This window comes from Balaenoptera physalus (assembly GCF_965194825.1).
Source record: "Balaenoptera physalus genome assembly, chromosome: 5".
Classification (NCBI taxonomy): Eukaryota; Metazoa; Chordata; class Mammalia; order Artiodactyla; family Balaenopteridae; genus Balaenoptera; species Balaenoptera physalus.
In genome coordinates, this window is record NC_138884.1 from 30443260 (window position 1) to 30470037 (window position 26778).

At 37.8% G+C, this 26778-nt stretch overlaps 1 long non-coding RNA gene across 1 annotated transcript in view; it reads left to right on the forward strand.

Annotated features, from left to right (window-relative positions):
• The first annotated feature begins 209 nt into the window (after positions 1-209).
• LOC309661635 overlaps positions 210-26778 on the forward strand; it is a 300338-nt gene continuing 273769 nt past the window's right edge. The window contains exon 1 of the long non-coding RNA XR_014264123.1: positions 210-9349. This is a non-coding gene — a long non-coding RNA (uncharacterized lncRNA). The remainder of the gene's footprint in view (positions 9350-26778) is intronic.

Below are 26778 nucleotides of genomic sequence, written 5' to 3' on the forward strand. Positions count from 1 at the left end.
ACAGAATTTTACCCTTTGCGTTTTTCTCACCTAGTATTCAAATTTGACGCTGCGCATCACATTCTAAAGTTCATCAGGAAAACCCAGGATCTGAATCTAGGCTCAGTTCCTCCTTCTGCCATTCACTTGCCATTTGACCTTTGGCAACTCACTTCTCAGTCTTAATTCTCTCCTCAGTTGACTTTCATGAAGATCAAGTGAGAGGTTCAGAGTCTCTCCACCCCAGTTCAAATCCAGGCTCCAAGACTTCCTGCGTAACCTGGATGAGTTACTCATCATCTCTGTGCCTTATTCTTCCACCCATAAAATGGAGGGAATAACACTATCTAACTGACGAAATTGTTGTGAGGGTACCTGCAAACTGCTGTGGAACAGTGCCTGGCAAATAGTAGCCCACAAAATTGTCAGCTATTACCATCATTTCTATTCTTATTCCCAAAGTTTGAGGAAGCCAGCGGGCAGGTCAAAAGCAGAATGATGAAATGAAAGAAACTACGGAAGAGGCATGAATTGAGGAGCTGCTTCACAATTCTGAGTATTGCAACAATACCACAGCACTCAAAGTCCCACAGACAGCAGATTAAATTACTGAACCTCTTCCTTTCCAAAAATTTTCCAGCTCTCTATTCAGAGCAGTTGTCTGTGGGAACACATCTCTGATTTTATAATTTAAAAACTCCCAGGTTTCATAAATAAAACCACAATGAGAGACCACTATATAGCCAAGAGAATGGCTAAAGTGGAAAAAACAGACAATGCCAAGCATTGGGGAGGGTGTGGAGCAAATGGAACTCGAGGATGTAGACGGTGGTCATGTAAACTGCTAAAAACCACTTTGGAATACTGGTTGGCAGTATCTATGAGAGCTGAACATACGCATTCCTTATGACCCAGAAATTCTACTCCTAGGTGTATACCCGATAGATATGAATGCATATGTTCACCAAAAGGCGTGTGCAGGAATGTTCACAGAGACAATATTTACAACAGCCCAAACAGGAAACAACCCAGATTCCATCACACAAGCATGGGTAAATAAATTGTGATATATTCGTAAAATAGAATGCTGTATATCATAGAGAAGGGACAAACTGTTGTTACAACCGGTTTGTTCAACAGGGATGAATCTCACAAATATAATATCGAGAAAGGTAGCCATATATCAAAGAAGGCCTGTTGTATGATTCTCTTTATATAAAATTTAAAAGCAGGCAAGAGTAAACTCTGGTGTTAGAAGACAGAAGAGTCACTCACTGTCTTTGGAGAGAGTGGCAATGGGAGAGGGAACAAGGGAGCTTCCAGAATCCTCTCGTACTCTACTTGTGGATCTGGGGACAGATTACATAAGTGTTCACTTAGTGAACATTTGCCAGTATGTACACATACATGGATACATGTGCACATAATGTGTGTATGTGTGTGCGTGTTAAACTTCAAAAATATTTCAATGAAAGTAGGAGTCTTGATCATTTTAACAGCTGTAACAGAAACAGTTGAGATATTTGAAGGAGCTACTTCCCCAGGTACTGCTGAGAAGTCCCTTCTTTATGCCACCAGTTAACCCGGTACCCTGGTGCCTCATACAATGCTTTGAAATCACTTATTTATGTGTCTGTCTCCCCTACTCAGCCATAATCTGCTTAAGGCCAGAGACTGTGTCTTATTTATCATTCTCTCTCCAGTGTTCAACCCAGAGCCTGGCACATAGTAGCCCTCTAATAAATGTTCCTTGAATGAATACAATATAAAACTAATGAGATAATAACCTATAATGGAAAAGAATAACCGATAATGGAAAAGAATCTGAAAAAGAATAGATATATATGTGTGTATATACATATATATATAAGTGAATCACCTTGCTGTGCACCTGAAACATTATAAATCAACTATACTTCAATAAAAAAATTTTTTTTACTTAAAAAAGCTAAAATAAATAAATAAATAAACGGGAAATGAGATACATCTTACTTTATATTTTATAGAAATATGATTTGATGCCAAGTTTGCTGAAACATCAGTTTTTGTCAAGTGGGCTACCCAGCAGTCTTTGTCAAGTGTCTTCTGAGTTCTCCCCCCAACAAATTTCCCCCAAACCATTCATCACTTTTCCTCAGCTTTAGAATATTATTAACTAAGCTCTTCTGATGACAGAATGTAGAGGACATCATGAGCTGTACCTCCCTCATGAAAGTTTCCTAATAGATTTTTGATTGAATGATGAAAATAAAGCTATTGTGCATAGCTTAGCCGACTCTATAATTTACCAGAGAAATTTTACAACCTAACAAATGCATTGGTAATATACTTACACGACCTGCTAAAGTTTGCAGAGACAATGTAAGGATGGAGGAAGCTTTCTAACTTTGCTGTACCTTTAACAATTTTCTGAGATTCGTCGTTTATTGCTTTAGTAGGATATCAAGAAAAATGAAGCAATCATCAGAGACACAGGATTCTATTAATCTGAGAATGGGCATTTGTGCTTCCCAACCTGAGGGGCAAGTTCTTACCTTTCTCATGAGTCGAATCTGTTTAATTCTTTTGGTGTCTCTCTGTTGATAAAAGTGTTCTTACAGACAACAGCTAAGCATCAGAGCACCTCACTTTTATCACATTCTGGTCATTGTTCTTTGCCTTTGAGACTTAACGGTACAAAGCAGAATGAGAAAAGTCAATTTCTTGAGGTTCGGAAATCAGTTTCATATTTGCTGTCTTGACAGCAGCCAAAAAGGACAAATTAATAAAACGTTATGTACAATACTAAAAAGGAAGGGTGGGTGGGGGGTGGGGAGGAGACTTATGTCATCTATTCATCAGTGACCTAACCGGAAAAACATTAGTGAATGATTAAAGAAAGATGACCCTAAGGGGAATGCAGGGGGGATTCAGACAGGCTTTAGTCAAAGCCCCCAGATCTAATGTAATTTCAAGCTGGCCTCAAAATTCAATTTGTGTGGAACCTCTAAGTCATCTATTCCGCAACGACATACAGCATAATTGCATTTGAACAGCTTCCAACAGAACGCTGAGCAAATGTCCTGTTCCGGGCCCTGGGTGCCCACGTGGAAGGCAGCCCAGATGACCACACAGGAGGATGGGCTCCGAATGCAGTCTGTCTGCTAATCCCACCTGCTGACCGTTGCCCTCCACAGGAAGTACATGTTTCTGCTTAATTCCTGCCAGCTTTTGGCTGTGAGGTAGGGCATCTGCAGCAGGCAGCTCCCGAGGGCTGCCACCTGGTGCTGTCAGTCGGCCTCAAACCAAGGAGGAAAAGGGGAGGCATTCATCTATGTGCTTATTTTTCTGTGTTTAGGGTATTTCTTGGGACTTCGAGTTTTCACTTGGCAAGTTAACTTGTCTCTTTAGTTAGGAGGGGAAAAAAGGAATTTTGCTTGCTTGCCTTTAACTTAGAGTTCCCTTTTTTTGGTAAAGCTGTTTAGTAATACCTGGTTCACCCTCATTAAATCTGTGCAGCTTCTTCACAGTACTACAAACTTACTTGCAAATATACTTTAAAAGTATATCCAACACAGATGTAGAGAAGAAACGTATGGACACCAAGGGGGGGAAACCGCGGTGGGGTGGGGATGGTGGTGTGCTGAATTGGGCGATTGGGATTGACATGTATACACTGATGTGTATAAAATTGATGACTGATTAAAAAAAAAAAGTATATCCACCAGAATTTGAGACACGTGTTAAGCCATAATGGGAAAGAATATGGAAGAGAATGTATATGTATATGTATAACTGAATCTCTTTGCTGTACAGTAGAAATTAACACAATGTTGTAAATCAACTATACTTCAATAAAATAAATTTTTAAAAAAGAATTTGAGACATAGTCATTCTCCCATTATTTTTTAATGTGCTGTTCTAAACAATTATAAATAGGCAAATACAAAGTTAGTGTTTGAATCCCATTAAAAAGAAAAGATGAAAATAAAACAGAAATAAATGTCCCAGGAGAAAGATGGAGCATTCCTTAGGAAAGACCATTTTTGGCTTCTGTCTCAATGGTTTATAGCATGAAAAGGAATAAAAGATCCTCAGTGAATGTCAACAGTTAGATAACATTTCAACCTCAAAAAGCCTGCTTGTTTTGATCCAAAATCAACTTATATTTAACTTTAACTCAGGGCTTCCATTTTACTGCTACAAATGCAGTCCAACTTTCCACAAAACCGAGGAGATATAATGAACCTGACTAATGAGAAAGCATGATTTACTTGTACGAGACTGCTTTAAGTGACAGGACAATTGTGAACAGGTATTAGCACCTGGGTGAGAAGAAAGCCATTGCCCTAATGACACAGATATTTTGGCCAGTGGCTTTTCACTTGGTTTATCCTACTGATGAATGACAAAAGTAATAATAATTAAATGTATGAAGATGCTGGGCTAAGTATTGGTGACAATAGGAAAAGTTAGATGTAATCAGGTGCTGACTTGCTGAATAAATTTTAGATTATATATCTAAGCATGATATAGGTATTTTTTTAAAGCATGCACCCATTTATTTACATTACCACTAGAAAAATTAACTTTATTTCTCGAACTCTGAACCATACCTTTTCCACTGAAGCAACTCTTTCATCATGTGATTTTTTTTTTTTTTTTGATAACACGGAATTTATGAGGAAGGCAACCATCGCCTTATGGAAGAACAGACTGTTCTGAACTTCAGAAAATATATTGTTACAGAAATTGGTGTTCAGAAAATCAAGTGAAAATGGCTGTGAGTTTATTTCTGTCCAATGGCATCTTTAACACTGAAAAGAATCAGAGTGGAGACAGAATCAGAGAATCCTACACCAGCATATTTCTGCACGTTTTCTAGTAAACATAAGCACTCCACTGCCTTTATTTACCTGGCCCTATTTTCATTCTACCTGTGTATTTTTAGGAAATTCAATAAAATATTTGCTCAGAAAGTATTCCGGACATGTGAAGGCCCGAGGTGCCAAGTCACACAAAGAACTGTATGCAAGAGAGGAGCAGGAAGTTGAATGGGTGAAAAGTGGTTGGGCAGAGAAGCACAAAGGGAGGAAGAAAAAGCAGAATGACCCTTAACTTAAGAATGAGAGGAATCAGACCGCAACGTGAAAAGCAGAAACTATTTTCATAACTTCTTGTTCCTACCAATGGTGCCTTGATTATCTGAAACCTCTGGGAAGCTGCCTGCGCTCACTTACACTTAGAGAAGGAGTGAAGGGGATGGGAGCCTGTTTGGAAGTTTCGGAAACATCCTCTTTGTGCAATTTCTGACTACCCATCTGTGCACTTCCCATCAGCCCCCATGCAACAAACAACTACACTGTACTGCGAGTTCTTCCCGGTGTGTTTGAAACGATTGACTTAGTCTCCCTCAGGGATGCTGGTAGAGAGACTGGCCATCACAAGAGGATGCAGCTCCTCGTACCTCAGGAAGGGGCTCTAACTCAACAACCCATGTATACCCAAGGAATGCTCCGGGAACTCCTTCAAGGGAATTCTGCAGCCAAACATGTTTATTAAACCAAAGTGACTTTTTTTCTGAGCAGTGAGATCATCAGCCAGATGCTCTGCTTACAGATAAGGCAAAATTGTAATCTGCCCCTTGATATCCTGTCTTCAGTTTCCAGGCTGAGCTTCTGAGAATTGCCTTTGCCTCAGGAGAGCTTGCTACATGTTAAAAGAAGGCCGTAAGTACAAAGGGTTCCGGAGCATCTAAGCGTACCCTATATTCCTATTCGCAGAAACAGTATTCCACATCACTTGTCTCTCATTCAGCTGGCTCTGAAGTGGAAACACCCATCCGCCTGTGTGCACTGTGAGAAATTCCTAGGTTTTGTTTCATGAACTTTTCATGGAAAGCAAAACAGGATTTTCTTGTTTTTCACCAGGAGATCTTTTGAAACATCTTGAACTTGCTTTGGGTGTTTAATTGGATCCGTTTTCTGTAACATTGCTTTCCGCCCTCCTGTTCCTTCTCTCATCCAAACCCCAAAGTCTTCAGCCACTGGCCCATTCAGGGCTCTGGTTTGAGAGCCCTGCAATTGGAGGGTGCAGTGGGAGAAGAGGCCTCATACCTTTGTTTTTCTGGTTCTCCCTAACACCGTGGTGGCCTACTTGGGTGTCCCACAAGCTCTCTGTGGAAAACAGTGCTTCCCATTTAGCAACAACTCCACCTAGCTCCTGAGCTATACTTAAGCAAGGGTGAGAGAGAGCTGCAGTGATTGAAGCTGTGTTATGCCATGCAAGAGAAGCCATTTTCTCCCCATGGTGGTGGCCCACAAAGTAATTCTTGCTTTTGCACTGGAAAGCCATGGGGTAGAGGGAGTGAAATCATGCTGTTTTCCAGTGTGACAAAAATGTAATCAGTGTTCAAAAGTATATTTTCAGGGGAAATTTTCAACAAAGTTGAAAGGGTGTTTTTTGTTTTTATGTTTTAACCTAATAAAAAAGTATCCAAAAGGAAAATTTTTTACTTCCCAGGGCTTCTCAAAATGTTAGATTATCTTTTTCGGTGAGGAAATGGAAATACATTCTATGCAACTCAGAGTATCCGTATCCTCGGAGCGGCAGAAAAGGATCACAGGCTTTCCTATTTCTTCTTCAAAATAGACACCGTCTTTTGTGTTCTGTAATATTTATAGAAAAATATGGATCAACTAGATAGCCCAGCTTTTTAAGAATCTCAACTATTTATAGTGTTCCCCCAAAGCATGCTGAAGGGAGAGGCGTGAATCTCAGCACTTGCATCTAGCGTATTAAGAGCTGAGTATACTTTCTTCTTCAATAATCAGTATGAGAAGCGTTCGGGCTATTTTTTCTAAGTATGAAATCACTAAAATTGAACACTCACACCTATCCATAAAAGCACTGTGATATGAACAACTATTGGGGTCTGGATTCCCTTACAACATTTCAAAGCCACCTTCCACCCCCATTCTAATACCATTGACCAGTTTTCCTTGTGCTCCATGGTACCCAATATCTGTGTCTATGGTTCAGTTAAATTTCTTATAACATTTTACTGTATAGATCATTATATTGGTTTGGTACATGTTTGTCTTCCATTTGAAAATATAAAGCCCTTAAGTTCCGTAATGATGCCTCACTCGCTGTGGAACTTCCAGGGTCAAGGTCACATCTAGAACTTACAGATGATTGATAAGTGTTTGTTGCAAGAAAGAATGAATGAATGGAACCCCAAACTGACATAAAGACCCCCAAATATTTATATTTTTAAAAATAAGTTATATGTATATATTAAATTATATATATAATTGAAATTATATACAATATAGTTTTAAAAATAAATTATATATATGCTTTAAAAGACATCAAAAAGATAAAGGAAGGCACTTTTGGTACAGAATTTTGAAAAGAGAAAAATAATTTCTTGGCCTTATATGTATACTTTCTAAAGAAACTCCCTTTTTGAGAAGCAAACAATGCACAAGATGGGGACATGAGGTGTGGTGATAATGGGGAGAAGACAGCTGAGTCTGGGCCACCCTAGAGTCTGTGCTCAGAATAAGAGAGAAACCCCTCTCTAGGGTCCTCCTTCTTCACATTAGACCTTCTGCTCTGGGCTGCAACTTTCCCTTATTTTATCACACTTTTGCTAATGGAAAACCTTGTTTTTTTTGGAAAGGGCTAAAAACTTGAGTGCACCACATTTGCCTACTTTGAATTCTACTGGTTGAAATAAAATGTTTTCCTTCCCTCCATTTCATACACTCAGAGAAATGGACACAGAGATGAAATGAACAATTGGTAGGATTCACAGATATTATTATAGCATAAAAGACTTCTCTGGCATCAAATTTATAGACATATGAGAGGAAATTTCTTTCAAACAAAACAAATAAAAATAAACATTATTGTGTAATATATATACCATATATATATGATATGTCCAATATATATGTTGTACATCACTGTAAATTAGGTATTCCTTTAGGGGAACATTCGTGTTTGTAGGGCATCCAAAGCTAGAAGAGATCTATGAATTGCAAAAAGCATGCTGTTATCCCAAAGAGAGATTTTATAAATAGAAGATTTTGTGTATAAGCCTATTTATCTGCAGCCTAGTAAAGAGTTGAGCACTGTCTAGAGAATGTGATCTAAGTAGGCAAACAATTCAGATAATGTAAATTGCAGTTTGAGGCCTAAAAAATACAGAAAACATGTTTAGTCTAAAAAAATATAGAGACCTAAAATGGCATGTAAATTCTGAGAAACATTTTTCTGAGACTGGGCAATATGGAAACACTGACGAATAAATTAAAATCAAAGACACTTTGCAGTTTAAAATGGTGTGTCAAGGAAACCACTTCTAACGGCTTGTCCCAAGCTCCCATTTAATTCCCACGGACACATGCAAAATGAAAACAAAGGCAATTATCTATTGCTAGAGTTAGGGACAAATTTTCATAAATGGAGCGAATCTGATAAAAAACACAAAAATTCAGAGCCTAGCCATATTCTTACCTCTTGAAAAAGAGCAGCCCTATTTACCTAGAAGGAGAGGAAAAGACCCTTCTATGGTCATCCAGGTCAGTGACCCAGCACCCTTTACTAATTAGAAAAGAGGTCATTTCCCTTCTCCTAGGCAGGTGGTGTCTTCTCTGAGACCAGCAGAGTACTATATCCCCAACCACATGTTTGTTTTGAAGCTATATATCCCAGAAAATAAAGGAACAATAAAGATGTACTGGTGATTGCACGTTGCTTCCTGGGTGAACAGAGATAGGGAGAAGTCAATGGCAGTATTTGCTGGAGGTATGCTTTCATGAATGCCATTGGTTTAATGTGTGAAAGAACATCTGTTGGTGTAGGAACCTGACGGTTTTCGCTAGCTTTGCTGCCCTTCAAGGTCTTATGTTGTTGAGAGAAAATTAATGAAAGAAGATCCACACAGAGACATGTGCATTAGTATAAAGTGTTGAAATATAAGGACAAAGGAAAAACATCCTATTAAATATCTAAACAGAAAACACAGGTTAGCTACAAGAAGGATGAAATCCGACTGGCTTTTTTTTAAACGAGAAAGGTTCGAGGTAATAGAACCATAGCCACACACGTTTTTCAGGAAGAAGTCTGGTCTGTGAACTAAAAGTTTGATATCCCAGCTAAGATGCTTCCAGTGTGAGAAGGCAACAGAATATTTCTTCATATGTCAGGTCTAAAAATAAACAAACAAGAGTCACATGTCCTTCTGGAAAAAATTAGAAGGCATAGTGGTCAAGATTTAATTCAAAAATAAAAACCTAACTATTGGAAAGTATTCTATAAAAGAATGGTGGCTCGACTTCCCTGGTGACACATTGGTTAACAATCTGCCTGCCAATGCAGGGTACACGGGTTCGATCCCTGGTCCAGGAAGATCCCACATGCTGCGGAGCAACTAAGCCCGTGCACCACAACTACTGGAGCCTATGCGCTCTAGGGCCCATTTGCCACAACTACTGAGCCCACATGCTGCAACTACTGAAGCCCATGTGCCTAGAGGCCATGCTCCGCAACAAGAGAAGCCACCGCAATGAGAGACCCGTGCACCACAACGAAGAGTAGCCCCCGCTCGCCGCAACTAGAAGAAGCCCACGTGCAGCAACTAAGACCCAACACAGCCAAAAATAAATTTTAAAAAAAGAAAAAAAAAAAGAATGGTGGTAGAACCACAATGAGATATCACCCCACATCTGTCAGAATGGCTATTATTAAAAAAGGACCAAAAAAACAAGTGTTGGCAAGGATGTGGGGAAAAGGGAACCCTCGTGCACTGTTGGTGGGAATGTAAATTGGTGCAGCCACTGTGGAGAACAGCATGGAGGTTTCTCAAAAACTAAAAATAAAACTACCATATGATCCAGCAATCCCACTTCTGGGTACTTATCTGAAGAAAACAAAAACACTAATTTGGAAAAATATATGCACCCCTATGTTCAGTGCAGGATTGCTCACAATAACCAGCATATGGAAACAACCTAAGTGTCCATTGACAGATGAGTGAGTACAGAAGATGTGGTACATGTATATACAACGAAATATTACTTAGTCATAAAAAAGAATAAAATCTTGCCATTTGAAACAACATGGATGAAGTTGAGAGTATTATGCTAAGTGAAATAAGTTAGACAAAGAAAGACAAATACTGTATGATTTCATTTATATGTGGAGTCTAAAAAACAAACAAAACTCATAGATACAGAGAACAGACTGGTGATTACCAAAAGGGAGGGTGGTTGGAGAGTGGATGAAATGGATGAAGGGGATCAAGAGGTACAAACTTCCAGCTGTAAAATAAATAAGTCATGGAGATGTAATGTACAGCATGGTGACTATAGTCTATAATATCATATGGCAAGTTTGAAAGTTGTTCTCATCACAAGAAAAAAAATTTTGTAACTTTGTATGGTGATAGATGGTGACCATACAAACTAGACTTATTCTGATGATCATTTCACAATGTATGCAAATGTTAAATCATGATGTTGTACACCTGAAACTAATGGAATGTTACACGTCAATCACACTTCAATAAAAAAATGCTTTAAAAGAATTATGGTAGAATATCCTGAATCTATTAAACACAGTGTTCTAAGTAATAATATAAATAAGTAGAAAAATGAAATGCAAATTTCCCAAGCAAATTTCAAAGATCAAACATATAAGCCAACTGTAATAGTAGTAACTTCTATTGATTGTTCGAATTTGCTAGACACTCTTACTGTGAGAACTCATTTAATCTCAACAAAAAAACTTACAAGATGGGTACCATTATTATCCCTATTTTCCAGATGAGAAAATGGAGGCACAAAGAGGTTCAGTAAATTGCCCTAGGTTACATAACTAGAAACTGTATACAATAGCCTGAATTTACAAAAATATAAGATTTTTTAAACTTAGAAATTGGGAGAAGTGGGTAGTAAAATCCCTTACATGTATTATACATAGCTTAAATGAAGGTGGCTAAAATCTCACTCTTTCCTTCTTTCCCCCCAAAACATTATTTTCCCAGCTCTCACCATTCCCCTAAGTGGACAACTGTTCATCCAATACTCAAGCCAAAAACTAGGAATTATTTCAATTATTTCCTTTCCTGCATAATCCATATGTAATCTAACAAAAGTTCCATCAACTCTACTTTCAAAATGTCTCTTCTTCATCCAATTTGCTCATTTCTACCATCACATCCTTAGCCCAAGTATCCATCATTCTTCCCACATCTGACTGCTTCTATAACTTCCTAATTGATCTCCCTAACTTTTGTCTTAGCCTCCTTTGATAGACTCTTCATGCAGCAACCATAAGACATGGCACCATCCTTAAAATTCTCCAGTTGCTACCCACTGCTCTTGGAACAGAATTCTGACTCCTTTGTGTGTCCTAAGAAGCCCTGCATGCTCTGGCCCCCGCCTACTGCTCCCACCTTACCCTGAATTTAACGTGCCCCTCTCAGCCTTTGCCATCTTCAGTTTCCAAGACTTCACGAAATATTGGAATAATATAATGAACATATTTGCATCAACATGTGTACCTCTCTACACTCCAGTTACTACTGGACAGTCAGAATAAATGTTGGGTCTAACTGGATAGAAAGTTATAAGATAATTACAATATTAATAAAACAAGATGAGTGAAATAGCTGAGGGAAATTAAGAGGTACAAACTTCTAGTTACAAAATAAATGAGCCATGGGGATGAAATGTACAATGTGGAGAATATAGTCAACAATAATGTAATGCTTTGATGGTGACAGATCATTACTATACTTAATGTGATGATCATTTTAACATGCATAGAAATATTGAATCACTATGTTGTGTACCATAGGGAACTAACATAGTGTTGTAGGTCAATTATACTTCAATAAACAAACAAAAAACTCATAGAAAAAGAGATCAGATTTGTGGTTACCAGAGGTGGGGGGTGGAGGAGAGGGAATTAGATGAAGGTGGTCAAAAGGCACAAGCTTCCAGTTATAAGAAAAATAAGTACTAAGGATACAATGTACAACATGATTAATACAATTAACACTGTTGTATGTTATTTATGAAAGTTGTTAAATGAGTAAATCCTAAGAGTTCTCATCACAAGGAAAAATATTTTGTTCATTTCTTGTATTTTATATCTTATATGAGATGAGGAAAGTTCACTAAGCTTATTGTGATAAACATTTCATGATGTAAGTCAAATCATTATGCTGTACACCTTAAACTTATACAGTGCTATATATCAATTATATCTCAAAAAAACCTGAAAGACAAAAAAATTATTCAAACAAGGGCAAAATTTATCAGCTGTCACCAAAACTCGATAAAAAATAAGGTCATAGTTGTAAATACTTTTATTAAAAATAAAGACTAAAAATAAATTTTAAAATGGGCAGAAGATCTAAGTAGACGTTTCTTTGAAGAAGACATACAAATGGCCAAAAGGCACATGAAAAGATGCTCAACATCGCTAATTATTAGAGGTATGTAAGTCAAAACTACAGTGAGGTACCAACTCACACTGGTCAGAATGACCACCATCAAAAAGTCTACAAAAAATAAATGCTGGAGAGGGTGTGGAGAAAAGGGAACCCTCCTAACTGTTGATGGGAATGGAAATTGGTACAACCACTATGGAGAACTGTATGGAGGTTCCTTAAAGAACTAAAAATAGAACTAACATATGACACTGCAATTCCACTCCTGGGCATATATCCAAAGAAAATTGCAATTCAAAAAGATACATGCACCCCAATGTTCATTGCAGCAATATTTACAATAGCCAAGGCATGGGAGCAACCTAAATGTCCATCGACAGATGAATAGATAAAGAAAATGTGGTATAGATAGATACATACATACATAAATACATAGATATTGGAATGGAATATTACTTAGTCATAAAAAAGAATGAAATAATGCCATTTGCAGCTACTTGGATGGACCTAGAGATTATTATAATAAATGAAGTAAGCCAGACAGAGAAAGACAAATATCATATGATATTGCTTATATGTGGAATCTAAGAAAAAAAGATATCAATGAACTTATATACAAAACAGAAATAGACCCACAAACATAGAAAACAAACTTATGGATACCAAAGAAGAAAGAGGGGAGGGATAAATTAGGAGTTTGGGATTAACAGATATACACTACTATATATAAAATAGATAACCAACTAGGACCTACTGTATAGCACAGAGGACTATACTCAATATTCTGTAATAACCTATAAGGGAAAAGAATCTGAAAAAGAATATATATAACTGAATCACTTTGCTGTACACCTGAAACTAACACAACATTGTAAATCAATTGTACCTCAATAAAAAAATAATAATTAGTTAATTTAAAAAGTCACACACAAAATATTAGAAAAATGTAATGCTATTTTAAGAGAGTAAATTCTTAGAACTATAAATTATATCATTTCCATTTCTGCTTATTTAAAAAAGAAAACTAAGAAGAAGCAACAAAAAAGAAAAAAAATGAAAACAGAAAAAACTATAAAAATTCAATCAAGGAAAAATTAAATGGAATAACAAATTTATTGTGAGAAAGAAGATATAAGAACATATAGGGATGAATTATTTTAATTCATAGAAACGAATTGAAAACGCTATGAATTGAACGCTATAGAAAACGCTATGGTAATAAAATTTAAATCTTAATATTTAGTGCTGGTTCCACAGGGAGATGTTCAGTGGTATTTAGTGAATACACAAATTGTGTAGAAATATATTACTTGTCTTAAGAAATAGAAAGCCTGAAAAGAGCAATAACCGTGGGGGGAGTGGTGGGAAGAGAATACTTTATTCTATCAAAGAATTAACTCAAATTCCCAAACCCTTTCATTCAGTAAAACTGAGCACTTACTGTATGCCAGGAACTACTCTAAACACTGGGACTATATCCACTCCTCCACACCAAAAAATAACCCTGTCGTTATATAAAATTTCATTCTTTTCCTAGTATCAACCTGTTAACAGATACTAGAATACTAAAAATATTAGATACTATTTTTTAAATTGAGCATATGATAAGCTTGCCTTTACAAGTCAAATCTGTAGAGAAGATTTATTCAATAAATGGTGCTAAGAAAATTTGTTACCTCTTTTTAAGTCAAGTTCCTAGCTATTACATATGCCAAAGAAATGGTAGATAGAATGATAAATTTGATATGATAAAAAATTTTAAAGGCAATCATTAATATCAAGAATAAATTTTTTTCCTGCGTACCAGGCACTTTATTTATTTATTTTTTTAACATCCTTATTGGAGTATAGTTGCTTTACAATGTTGTGTCAGTTTCTGCTGTATAACAAAGTGAATCAGCTATACGTATACAGATATCCCCATATCCCCTCCCTCTTGCGTCTCCCTCGCACCCTCCCTATCCCACACCTCTAGGTGGTCACAAAGCTGATTTCCCTGTGCAATACAGTTGCTTCCTACTAGCTATCTATTTTACATTTGCTAATGTATATATGTCAATGCTACTCTCTCACTTTGTCCCAGTTTACCCTTCCTCAAGAAGAAATTTTTGATGAACTTTTATCTGAATTCAGTACTCAGAACTTCTAAGTTTAACTGCAACAAAAGAAATCACAGAGCAAAAAAAAAAAATACTAGAGTTAATTAGATAAAAACACGGAACTTCAAAAATGTATAAACAAAATTAAAACCAAACTAAAAAAATCTTGCCATAAATATGACAACAGAGTCAATGTTCTTATAATATACAAATTTATTCAAAAAATCAATAAAACAAACCCTAACCACCATGACAGAGAACTAGTTTAAAGACCACAAACAGAAAGGGAAGCTTATTGGGGTAATGCTACTAATGTTTCTTCCTGTAACCAACACTGGTGCTGGTCAGAGTTAGTATTTTCTTAAAATCTTCAGCATTGAAAATGCCATTCATTGTTTCCAGATAGAAGGCAGTTTTGAAATGTAAAACTGCAACGGTTAACTAAATGTTGAGGTCACAGAACATTCAGTTGTTGGGTGAGCCGTAGCTTACACATATGGGAAGAATTGCAATTGGGAAGAAATATCCAGGTAATATTTATAAGTGAAGGACTCTGAGCCATCAGTTAAAACTAAGAAAGTGTTATAACAATCACTGTATGCTGCTCGCTGAATTAAGATCCCAATATATTGCTGTGGGCAAAAGGAGCAGTAAAATGCCAAAGACATCAAAGGTGAAAATGTCATTCAAAACAAGAGTGGACAGTCCCTATACTATATGCAGTACTAATGGTCACTGATCCTCTAGAAAAAAGGAAAAGAGGATGATCTTGGGGGTTGGGAGGCTTATGAAAATAAACTTTAGAAAGCAAGATTCTTTCTCACAGGTGCAAAATTAAAACAATGATAATAAATGTCCAATGTGTTTACTGTGAGCCAGGCAGTATGTTAAGTTTGTTCAATATGTTTTCCCATTCGGTCTTCCCAACCAGCCTACGAGGGAGGCATTGTCCCAACCATGTTACAAGGGAGGAAATGGTTCTCTGAGCTTGAGATCACACAGCTGGGACCGCCAAGGTGGGCCTGTCTGACTCCAGAACACATGCTCTTCGTTGTGAGCATCTTTCGGCTGTGGAAACAAGCAACATGGACTTGTCTACACATATTAGACCTAGGAGACACTCCTTGAAATTTCAAAGAGGAAAACCCAAGGTCAAGTAGTCTGATCCATGGTAGCACCAGTGGAATTTCCTTCCCTGAGAGGCAGAGCAGGATGAAACACAGCATATTCAAAGAGGGAGTTATTCATCCATTTCTTCACCCTCGCAACAAATAGTTTTTGAGGCCCCACTATGCTCCAGGCACTGAAAGGTAAATTCAGAATTGATTTCAAAGGCAGAAAGGAATGCTTGGGGTGGGCATTCTCAGCTTTCTTCAATTGAACTCGTGGCAGGCAAGCATGCTTTAAAAAGAGAAGCCTTCCCTTGCCCTGGCATAGTAAGCACGATAAACCACAAACTCTGACCCGTGTCTTTCTGTCTAAATTTAACCCATGAGTGTTTTGAGAGGTAGAACATTTGGACTATGGGTATGGTTTTCTGAACACTTGAAGAAAATAGCACTAGGTCATAATTTTGGAGTGGTAAGATGCAACTTACTTTTTAAATGTGAAATCTGCTGAGATTCTTTACATATTTATTCCTATATTCCCAGTGACTAACAAAATAATTTTAGAGCTGGTTTATTTTTTACTATGATTTATTTTATATTAGCAATGCTTCCTAATCTTTATCTTCAAGTTTCTCCATCCTCTCTCTCATGATGTCGACTTTGGGATTATTGTGATATGCCCTCTATAGAGCCTGGGAAGAGAGCATCGGTTTTCCTTAAGGGCACATGGAAGAGAGGGATAGTATGGGGTGGAGGTGTTCTTAAAAGCATTGTATTCTATATGAGCAAATAAAATCAGGATATTTTCCAGCATTAAATATTCTCTTATAAAGTATAAGAAGTTAATTCCACCGACTAAGTTTGATCCTAGATGAGAAAATTTTCCAACTTGGAAATTTCATGTTTGTATAACCCGCTTACTTGGAAAATAATGGCTTTATGTTTACTATCCGACAAAAGCCTAAGTGTAGAACAACAGACTTCCCGAGGGACGCTCCGGCTCCAGTCATTACAGAGGTGAGGCTGGAGCCCAAGAGGGAGGAAACAGATTGCACTGCACATGAGCATGACCTAGTGGCGGGTTCACTGAGTGGCATTTATGGCAGTAAGAAAAGGCTACTTGTCTGATTTCCAAGTGTCAGGGAAAGGGATGTGTATGCAGCTGTTGTTCACGGAGAGGTGAAGAACAGGAAAGAATAGATGCTTAGAAAGAAAGCATAAGTAAGAGAAGGACATTCACAATCTCTTAATGTTAAGCAGTTGGATCTCCCCACTGCCTTCAGGAACCCAGAACCATCAAAAGCACTTCTTTGCATAAGTAAACAGAATGTTCTTACTGATTCTTCACAAGGAACCAAAAATGATAAACTTTGCCTCATACTGGCTCCCAAACCATTGTGGGGAGTTTATTTAGACTGTGAGACACTTAACACAGCTTATCATGGGAAGCATGGCTTGCCATACACAGTTCATCAGGGGATCACTGGCCAGTGTGCAGTTATGTTGCTAAATAATGTAATATGAGCGAGATGCATCAACACTAGAGAAAATGTAAAATTGCTGTGTTACGTTTTATAGCCAAACATGTATCTCTATATAGAAAATTACATATTATAAGTATATGTATTACATATTATACATATGTATGTGTGTGTGTGTGTGTGTATATATATATATATATATATACATATATATATATATATATGTATATATATATATATATATATATATATATATGCCAAAGGCCCTCTATAGTCCTTTGACATCATGGCTTTGCATGCCTGTCAACATTTTGATTAAAGTTGACTACATGGCAAATTATCTGAAGCACTTTTTATAAACTCTCAATGATAAATGTTTTATCTTAAACACATTATTATTGATATAAGGGGTAATATTTTGTTCCCATCAGCTATTATAGAACTAGACACTTCCTACCCGGTATTGTAAACTTACTACAATATTCCTATAATTGGTCTCAATAATTTGGGGTAATAAACAAGGCCAGAGATGCTAATATTATAGTTCTGCTTTAAAGAAAAAAAAAAGTTGAGTCTTAAATGCCTCCTTTGAAAATCATATTGCATAAGTTTGCATATTATCTTCATAAGGCTCATCTATACATATCAGAAAATCCCTTCTCCTTTAAGCTAATTTGTGCTGGGTTTTTCTGTCCTTGCAACATAAATTATTCTAGCTAATACAGGACATTATGAATCTTCCCCTCCTATAATAATCTGAGAATAGGAAACTGAGGCCCGGATCACACAGCATACTTGTGACTAAGTAGAGACTAGGACCCAGGTCTCTGTACACCTAGTCCAAACCCCTTTTTGATAAATCATACTCTATCCTATACTTTCAATGCGGCCAGTTTCACTTCTAATCAGAGATGTGATCATTTAAAAAGTCTCTTAACAGTTCATGGGTTTACTATTTAATAATAAGTTTGAGTATGTAGGCAAGATGACCAAACAATTATTTAAATTTATATAGATATGTTGTTTGTAAATATTTTCTCCAAAGTGATCTACAGATTCAATACAATCCCAGTCAAGATCTCAATGGCATTTTTTGCAGAAATAGAAAAACAACCCTAAAATTCATATGGAAACATAAAAGATCCCAGGTAGCCAAAGCAATTTTTAGCAAAAAGAACAAAGCTGGAGGCTGATTCCAAATATATTACAAGCAAATAAAAAATGTTTCAGATAATTTGCCATGTAGTCAACTTTAATCAAAATGTTGACAGGCATGCAAAACCATGTTATCAAAGGACTATAGAGGGGCTTAGGCATATAAATATATATAATACACGTATTTATTTATAATAAATTATATATATTTATAAAATGTAATTATACATATATGATACATGTTTGACTATAAAGCATTACTGAATAATATTCCATTGTGTTTATATATGCTTAACATCAGAAAAATGCAAATCAAAGCCACAATATCACCTCACACCTGTTGAGATGGATATTACCCAAAAAACCAAAGATAAGTGTTGCGGAGGATGTGGAAAAAAGGAAACCCTTGTACGCTGTTGGTGAGACTATGCAGTGGTGCAGCCATTATGGAAAACAGTATGGCAGTTACCCAAAAACTAAAAATAGAACTACCACGCAATCTAGTAATCTCAGTCCTCGGTATATATATCCAAAAGAATTGAAATCTGTATCTCAGAGAGATACCTGCACTTCATTGCAACATTATTCACAATAGCCAAGACATGTAAACAACCTAAGTGTCTGTCATGGATGAATGGATTAAAAAAATGTGAGATAGATAGATAGATTGATAGATAGATATACATACACACACACACACACACACACACAATGGAATATTATTCTTTTTTAAGAAAGAATTTCTGCCATTTGCATCAACATAAATGCACCTATCACTTATGCTAAGTGATATAAGTCAGGCACAGAAGGACAAATACTACAAGACATCACTTATGTGATGAATCTAAAATAGTCAAACTCACAGGAGAAGAGAGTAGAATGATGGTTGCCAGGGCTGGTGGGAGGGGGAAACAAAATGCCAAAGGGCACAAAGTTTCAGTTATGCAAGATGAATAAGTCTTAAGAGATCTACTATATAGCACTGTGCCTATAGTTAATAATACCATACTGTATAATACTTAAAATTTGCTAAGAGAGTAGATCTTATGGGTAATGCTCCTATCACACAAAAAAATAATAAATAAACAGGGCAGGAAGAAACTTTTGGAAGTGACAGGCATGTCTATGGATAGATTGTGAGGATGGTTTCATAGGTGTATACTTATCTCCAAACTCATCACATTGTATATATTAAATAAGTACAGCTTTTTGTACATCAGTCATACCCCAATAGGGTGGTTTAAATATATAAATATTTTAATATTTAACTTAATATTATTCAATATTAATTAAATGTACTTAATGTATATTTAAATATATATATATATTCATGTGTGCATATACACGTGCATAGCCAAATTACAATGGCCCCTACTTCACTACCTCCATGCCTCTGTCCTCCACATATATACACACTTCAAAGCCTCTCCAGTTTTTTCTGGGCTCCCAACATTGAAAACCAGATTGTCAGCTATAGTCACTCTCAAGTGGCATCAAGACATGTTCTCCTCCTTTGCTCTGGCTTCTCCTTGACCATGTCCACTGTCCGAGGAACTACTTACAGAAACCTCGCTAACAACAATGTTGTTAGCAGAAAAGGAGCCACTGGTCTGCAAAGCTCTAGAGACCTGCTGGGTACCATGCAGAGGGACTTAGAAGGGCTCTCACAACTAACTCTTGTTTCCTGGGCTCTAAAACAATCGCTTGTGCCCAACAATGCCCAAAGTGAGCTTTTATCAAAATAATTCCTTCAATTGTCTCCCATCTAATGATGGGTATTCAAATTTATTTCAGGGGACAGGGTGGGATCCAAACACTATGACATTCCATCTCCCCCACCCTCCTCAAAGTTCTCATACACATAAAATCCCTGCCCTGTGTCTCCAGCAACAAAGCCTTCATCCACATCAAGGCGCAGAGGGAGGCTCAGGGAGAGAGAGGTTACACACCCCCAGCATATGGGTCCCAGCCTCTGGTGCTTGCACAGACTAATTCACCACTTAGCTTCAGTCCAGTGTGGGGCACATCAAAGACCTCGGTGTTACTCCCTGGATACATGTGCACAGTGTAGGGGGCGGACTGGAGACCAGAGGGGACAGTGATTCAGAGACTAATAGACTGTTGGAAGAGTCTTTGAGCACTAAACCAAGACACCAGCCGATGAGGCCAATTTTGAGAAATAGTTCTGAGACAGAATCACCAAATATTTGCAGAGGAATTCTCCTCTCACCTTTCAGGAAGAGAGATGGTTGGAAAAAATGGATGTCAAATAGACAACCAACCAAATGTCCAAAACAGGTTTTTACCGATTCTGATCTTCAACAATCCTGAAGTCCTTGGTTCTTATCAAATATATTCAAAACCAAGAGTCATCCACATGGTCAGCCTCCCCCAGGACAGCTGGTGTTTCAGGAGACTTAGTGACTCTAGAAAGCCTTCAGGAAAACAAAGGTCCAGATAGCTGAAGAAGAGTCAATAAGAAGATTCAGAGAGATTTCCTATGTGGAAGCATGGCAGATGGGAAACTTAGGAGGTTGGGTTACAGAACCAAGAGTTCAGAACCCAGGAGATGAGAGTACATGAGAAGAAACACTTAGAAAAAGAGATAGGGTGGAATGCTTGGGTGGATCATCTAGCTTTAAATAATAATGACCATAAAAATAGTAAAAGCAATTACTATCTTTTGTTGCAACCTCATATGTTCTGGGCAGTATACCACCTGCTTTATATATGGTAATATATTTATTTCTCACAACTAGTATGTGAGGCAAATAATATCATCCTATTAGAGATAAGAATTGAGACTCAGAAAGATGAAGAACCTTGTTCAAAGACGATTTTAAATACAGGACTTTTTTTACTTCAAAATGAAACAAATGATCCTGTCTGCAGACTTTTACCTTCAGTCTTTAGATGCTGAGAGAACTTAAATTGCTATCAGTTTTGAAAAATAAATTATACCACAATTTCTGTATTATCTCTTTTCAACCAATAAACTCAAAGTAATTTACTAGGTATAATCCATATCTGATCTTAATAAAAATGAAAATACCACTTTGTGTGGGGGGAGACATAAAAAGAACATATATATACATACATATTCACAATATATACATATATATATAACTGAATCACTTTGCTGTACACGTGAAACATTGTAAATCAACTATACTTCAATAAAAAAAGTAAAAAACTAAATAAATAAATAAAATAAATTTTTAAGAAAAAAAAATACCACTTTGATACATACTTTTTTCTTTCTCATGTATTCTTCCTTCATAAATTCCTTTTTTAAAAAGGACTATTTGGGCTTCCATGATGGCACAGTGGTTGGGAATCCACCTGCCAATGCAGGGGACATGGGTTCGAGCCCTGGTCTGGGAAGATCCCACATGCCGCGGAGCAACTAAGCCCGTGTGTCACAACTACTGAACCTGTGCTCTAGAGCCAACGAGCCACAACTACTGAAACCCGTGTGCCTAGAGCCCGTGCTCCACAACAAGAGAAGACACCGCAGTGAGAAGCCCGTGCACCGCAACGAAGAGTAGCCCCCGCTCACCGCAACTAGAGAAAGCCGGCACGCAGCAACAAAGATCCAACGCAGCCAAAAATAAATAAATAAAATAAATAAATTTATTAAAAAAAAAAAAAACACTTGGGTATTATAAGTGGTTCCACCACACTTATCCCTAATTCAGAAAGATGTGACTTGCCTTCCTGTTGTCCTTGAGTTTTCAAACTCACCAGTAAAAATAAGTACATGAATCTGATTATGAATTGTTTCTGCTCCCACAACCAAACCTTAGGTAGTTTTTCAAATCCCTATACTATCCAAATATTCTTTGGAAATATAGAAGGCTATTAAATAGTTTCTGGTACCAAATCCAATGTGGGGGGAGGAGGTGTTCCTCATACCAACAAGCAATTCTTTGGACACCAGATGAATGTCCTACAATTCAACCCCATTCTGACACTATCTACCCAGAGAAAGCATCAGATTCGACAGGTTAAGGCTCCATCCTACAAGGCTCCCGCTCCATCCCCACTTCAGATGCCAATTGCAAGCCCAGGTTGTTACCCGTGCCTCTCACCAACTGGATACAGATTGGAAGTTCCCAAGACCCTCTTCTTGGGTTCAAGTAATTTGCTAGAGTGGCTCACATAACTCAGAAAAACATTTTACTTACTAGACCACCAGTTTATTATGAAAGAATATAACTCAGGAACAGCCAGATGGAAGAGACATACAGGGCAAAGCATGGCGAAAGAGTATTGAGCTCCCGTACTCTCTGAAGGCACACAATTCTCCCTGAATCTCCAGGTGCTCACCAACCCAGAAGCTCTCAGAAACCGGTCCTTTGGGTTTTTACTGAGGTTTCACTACATAGGCATGATTAATTAAATCATTGGCCACTGGTGATTAATTCAACCTCCAACCCCTCCCCCCTACCCAGAGGTCAAGGGGTGGGACGGAAAGCTCGAACCCTCTAATCATGTGATTGATTCTCCGTGCAACCAGCCTCCATCCTTAGGTGCTTTCTGAAAGTTACCTCATTAATGTAACAAAAGACACCTTTATTACTCTCCACACTTAGGAAATTCCAAGGGTTTTGGGAGCTATGAGCCAGGAACTGTGGACAAAGACCAAATATATATGAGAAATATATTTCGGTCATCTGAATGACCAAATATGTATTTCTTATAAATCACAGTATCATAGCTATTTAACACGGAAATTCAAAACTACATGTTAGAGGAATGTAATAGCAGTAAGAGTCTTGACATTCAATGTGGATCAAAGAAACAGGAGTTTCTCACTTCAGATGTCAGATCTGTATCAAGACTCTTAATTGAGTGAATTTACAGGTTATTATCAAGAGAAATGTAAGCAGTGTAGAGCCATAAACACAGGATTTGATTTGACTACAAGAGTGAGATCTCAAATTCCTTGTTAATAATAGAGTGAAACTAACAATCCACTGAGCTATGCTACCTTCTAGGAGAATAAAAAGTGAGTGGTTTATTATTTTAAGGAAAAGGTACTTTGGTGACACACACTTTTCTTCCCAGATATAAATCACCTTTAGCTTTCCGAATCATTACTGCCTCCAAATTAAGATTCTAGAGCAGGTGGAGTGATAGGAACCTACAGAGGATCTCTGAATATGAGACAAAAGCCAGATACAGATGGGTATGAACCAAATAAATACTCAGTTTTTTTTAATACATGGGTGAGCTGAGGCCCTGGGGATTTGGGGGATCTCTGGAGAATGTAACTTTGGATCAGAGAAGTTTCCAGAAATTCATTCTGCTTTGCAACCACCACGGAGGGGAGAATTCCTAAAGATGTAGGAACCCATGTTTTTTGTTTTTAATTTTATTGGCATACAGTTGCTTCACAATATTATGTTAGTTTATACTGTACGGCAAAGTGAATCAGCCATATGTATACATATATCCCCTCTTTTTTGGACTTCCTTCTCAGTTAGATCTCCACAGAGCACTGAGTACAGTTCCCCATGCTATAGAGTAGGTTCTCATTAGTTACAAATTTTATACATAGTATAATAGTGTATATATGTCAATCCCAATCTCCCAATTCATCCTCCCCCCCTCCCCCTTGGTATCTACACATTTGTTCTCTATATCTGTGTCTCTATTTCTGCTTTTTAAATAAGATCATCTATACTAATGTGAGCAGGGCAGGGCGAGCACTTCCAGAATTTCATAAAACTAAATTATCGTCAGTGTCCAGTGTGACTCTCTGAATGACTAAAATCATCTAGAGACTAGTATTTTCTCCTGTGCATTTCAAAACACCTGGAGTAGATGTTCTTTTGGAAGAGGAGAAGGCCAAGGTCAAAACAAGCCACGTAGCCAGGAGACCTTCAAGATGGTGGAGGAGTAAGATGTGGAGATCACCTTCCTCCCCACAAATACATCAGAAATACATCTACATGTGGAGCAACTCTTACAGAACACCTACTGAATGCTGGCAGAAAACCTCAGACCTCCCACAAGGCAAGAAACTCCCCACATACCTGGGTAGGGCAAAAGAAAAAAGAAAAAACAGAGACAAAAGAATAGGGATGGGACCTGCACCAGTGGGAGGGAGCTGGGAAGGAGGAAAGGTTTCCACACACTAGGAAGCCCCTTCACGAGCGGAGACTGCGGGTGGCAGAGGGGGGAAGCTTCGGAGCCATGGAGGAGAGTGCAGCCACAGGGGTGTGGAAGGCAAAGCGGAGAGATTCCCACACAGAGGATCTGTGCCAACCAGCACTCACCAGCCCAAGGGGCTTGTCTGCTCACCTGCCGGGGCGGGTAGGGGCTGGGAGCTGAGGCTCGGGCTTCGCAGGACAGATCCCTGGGAGAGGACTGGGGTTGGCTGCGTGAACACAGCCTGAAGGGGGCTAGTGCACCACAGCTAGCTGGGAGGGAGTCCTGGAAAAAGTCTGGAACTGCATAAGAGGCAAGAGACCTCGAATCATACCAAAATTGAGCCGGTGGACTTTGGGAGCAAATGTAGAGTTGGGGTTTGCTTTCTGCATCTAATTTGTTTCTGAACTTACGTTTATCTTACTTTAGTATTTAGAGTTTATTATCATTGGTATATTTGTTTCTTGATTTGGTTTCTCTCTTCCATTTTTTTTTAATATATAGATACATATTTTTTTTTCCTTTTTCTGTTTTATGAGTGTGTATGTGTATGTTTCTTTGTGTGATCTTGTCTGCATAGCTTGGCTTTTACCATTTGTCCTAGGATTCTGTATGTCCATTTTTTTTTTTTTTTAGTATAGTTTTTAGTGCTTGTTATCATTGGTGGATTTGTTTTATGGTTTGGTTGCTCTCTTCTTTCTTTCTTCTTTTTTTTTTATTACTTTATAATTTTTTTATTTTTAATTATTTTTTATTTTAATAACTTTACTTATTTTTTTTATTTTTTCTGTCTTTCTTTTGTTCTCCCTTTTCTTCTGAGCCATGTGGCTTACAGGGTCTTGGTGCTCCAGCCGGGTGTCAGGCCTGGGCCTCTGAGGTGGGAGAGCTCAGTTCAGGACATTGGTCCACCAGAGACCTCCTGGCTCCACATAATATCAAACAGCGGAAGCTCTCCAAGAGATCTCTATCTCAGCGTTAAGACCCAGCTCCACTCAACGACCAGCAAGCTACAGTGCTGGATACCTTATGCCAAACAACTAGCAAGACAGGAACACAACCCTACCCAATAGCAGAGAGGCTGCCTAAAATCATAGAAAGGTCACAGACACCCCCAAAACACACCACCAGACGCAGTCCTGCCCACCAGTAAGACAAGATCCAGCCTCATCCACCAGAACACAGTCACTAGGCCGCTCTACCAGGAAGCCTACACAACCCACTGAATGAACCTTATCCACTGGGGGCAGACACCAAAAACAATGAGAACTACAAACCTGCAGCCTGCAAAAAGGAGACCCCAAAACAAGTAAGTTAAGCAAAATGAGAAGACAGAGAAACACACAGCAGATGAAGGAGCAAGGTAAAAAACCACCAGACCAAAAAAATGAAGAGGAAATAGGCAGTCTACCTGAACACGAATTCAGAGTAATGATAGTAAAGGTGATCCAAAATCTTGGAAATAGAATGGAGAAAATACAGGAAACGTTTAACAAGGACCTAGAAGAACTAAAGAGCAAACAAACAATGATGAACAACACAATAAAGGAAATTAAAAATTCTCTAGAAGGAATCAATAGCAGAATAACTGAGGCAGAAGAATGGATAAGCGACCTGGAAGATAAAATAGTGGAAATAACTACCACAGAGGAGAATAAAGAAAAAAGAATGAAAAGAATTGAGGACAGTCTTAGAGACCTCTGGGACAACATAAAACACACCAACATTCGAATTATAGGGGTTTCAGAAGAAGAAGAGAAAAAGAAAGGGATTGAGAAAATATTTGAAGAGATTACAGTTGAAAATTTCCCTAATATGGGAAACGAAATAGGCAATCAAGTCCAGGAAGCACAGAGAGTCCCATACAGGATAAATCCAAGGAGAAACATGCCAAGACACATATTACTCAAACTATCAAAACTTAAATACAAAGAAAAAATATTAAAAGCAGCAAGGGAAAAACAACAAATAACATACAAGGGAATCCCCATAAGGTTAACAGCTGATCTTTCAGCAGAAACTCTGCAAACCAGAAGGGAGTGGCAAGACATATTTAAAGTGATGAAAGGACAAAGCCTACAACCAAGATTACTCTACCCAGTAAGGATCTCATTCAGATTTGACAGAGAAATTAAAACCTTTACAGACAAGCAAAAGGTAGGAGAATTCAGCACCACCAAACCAACGTTACAACAAATGCTAAAGGAACGTCTCTAGGCAGGAAACACAAGAGAAGAAAAAGACCTACAATAACAAACCCAAAACAATTAAGAAAATGGTAATAGGAACATACATATCGATAATTACCTTAAATGTAAATGGATTAAATGCTCCCACCAAAAGTCATAGACTAG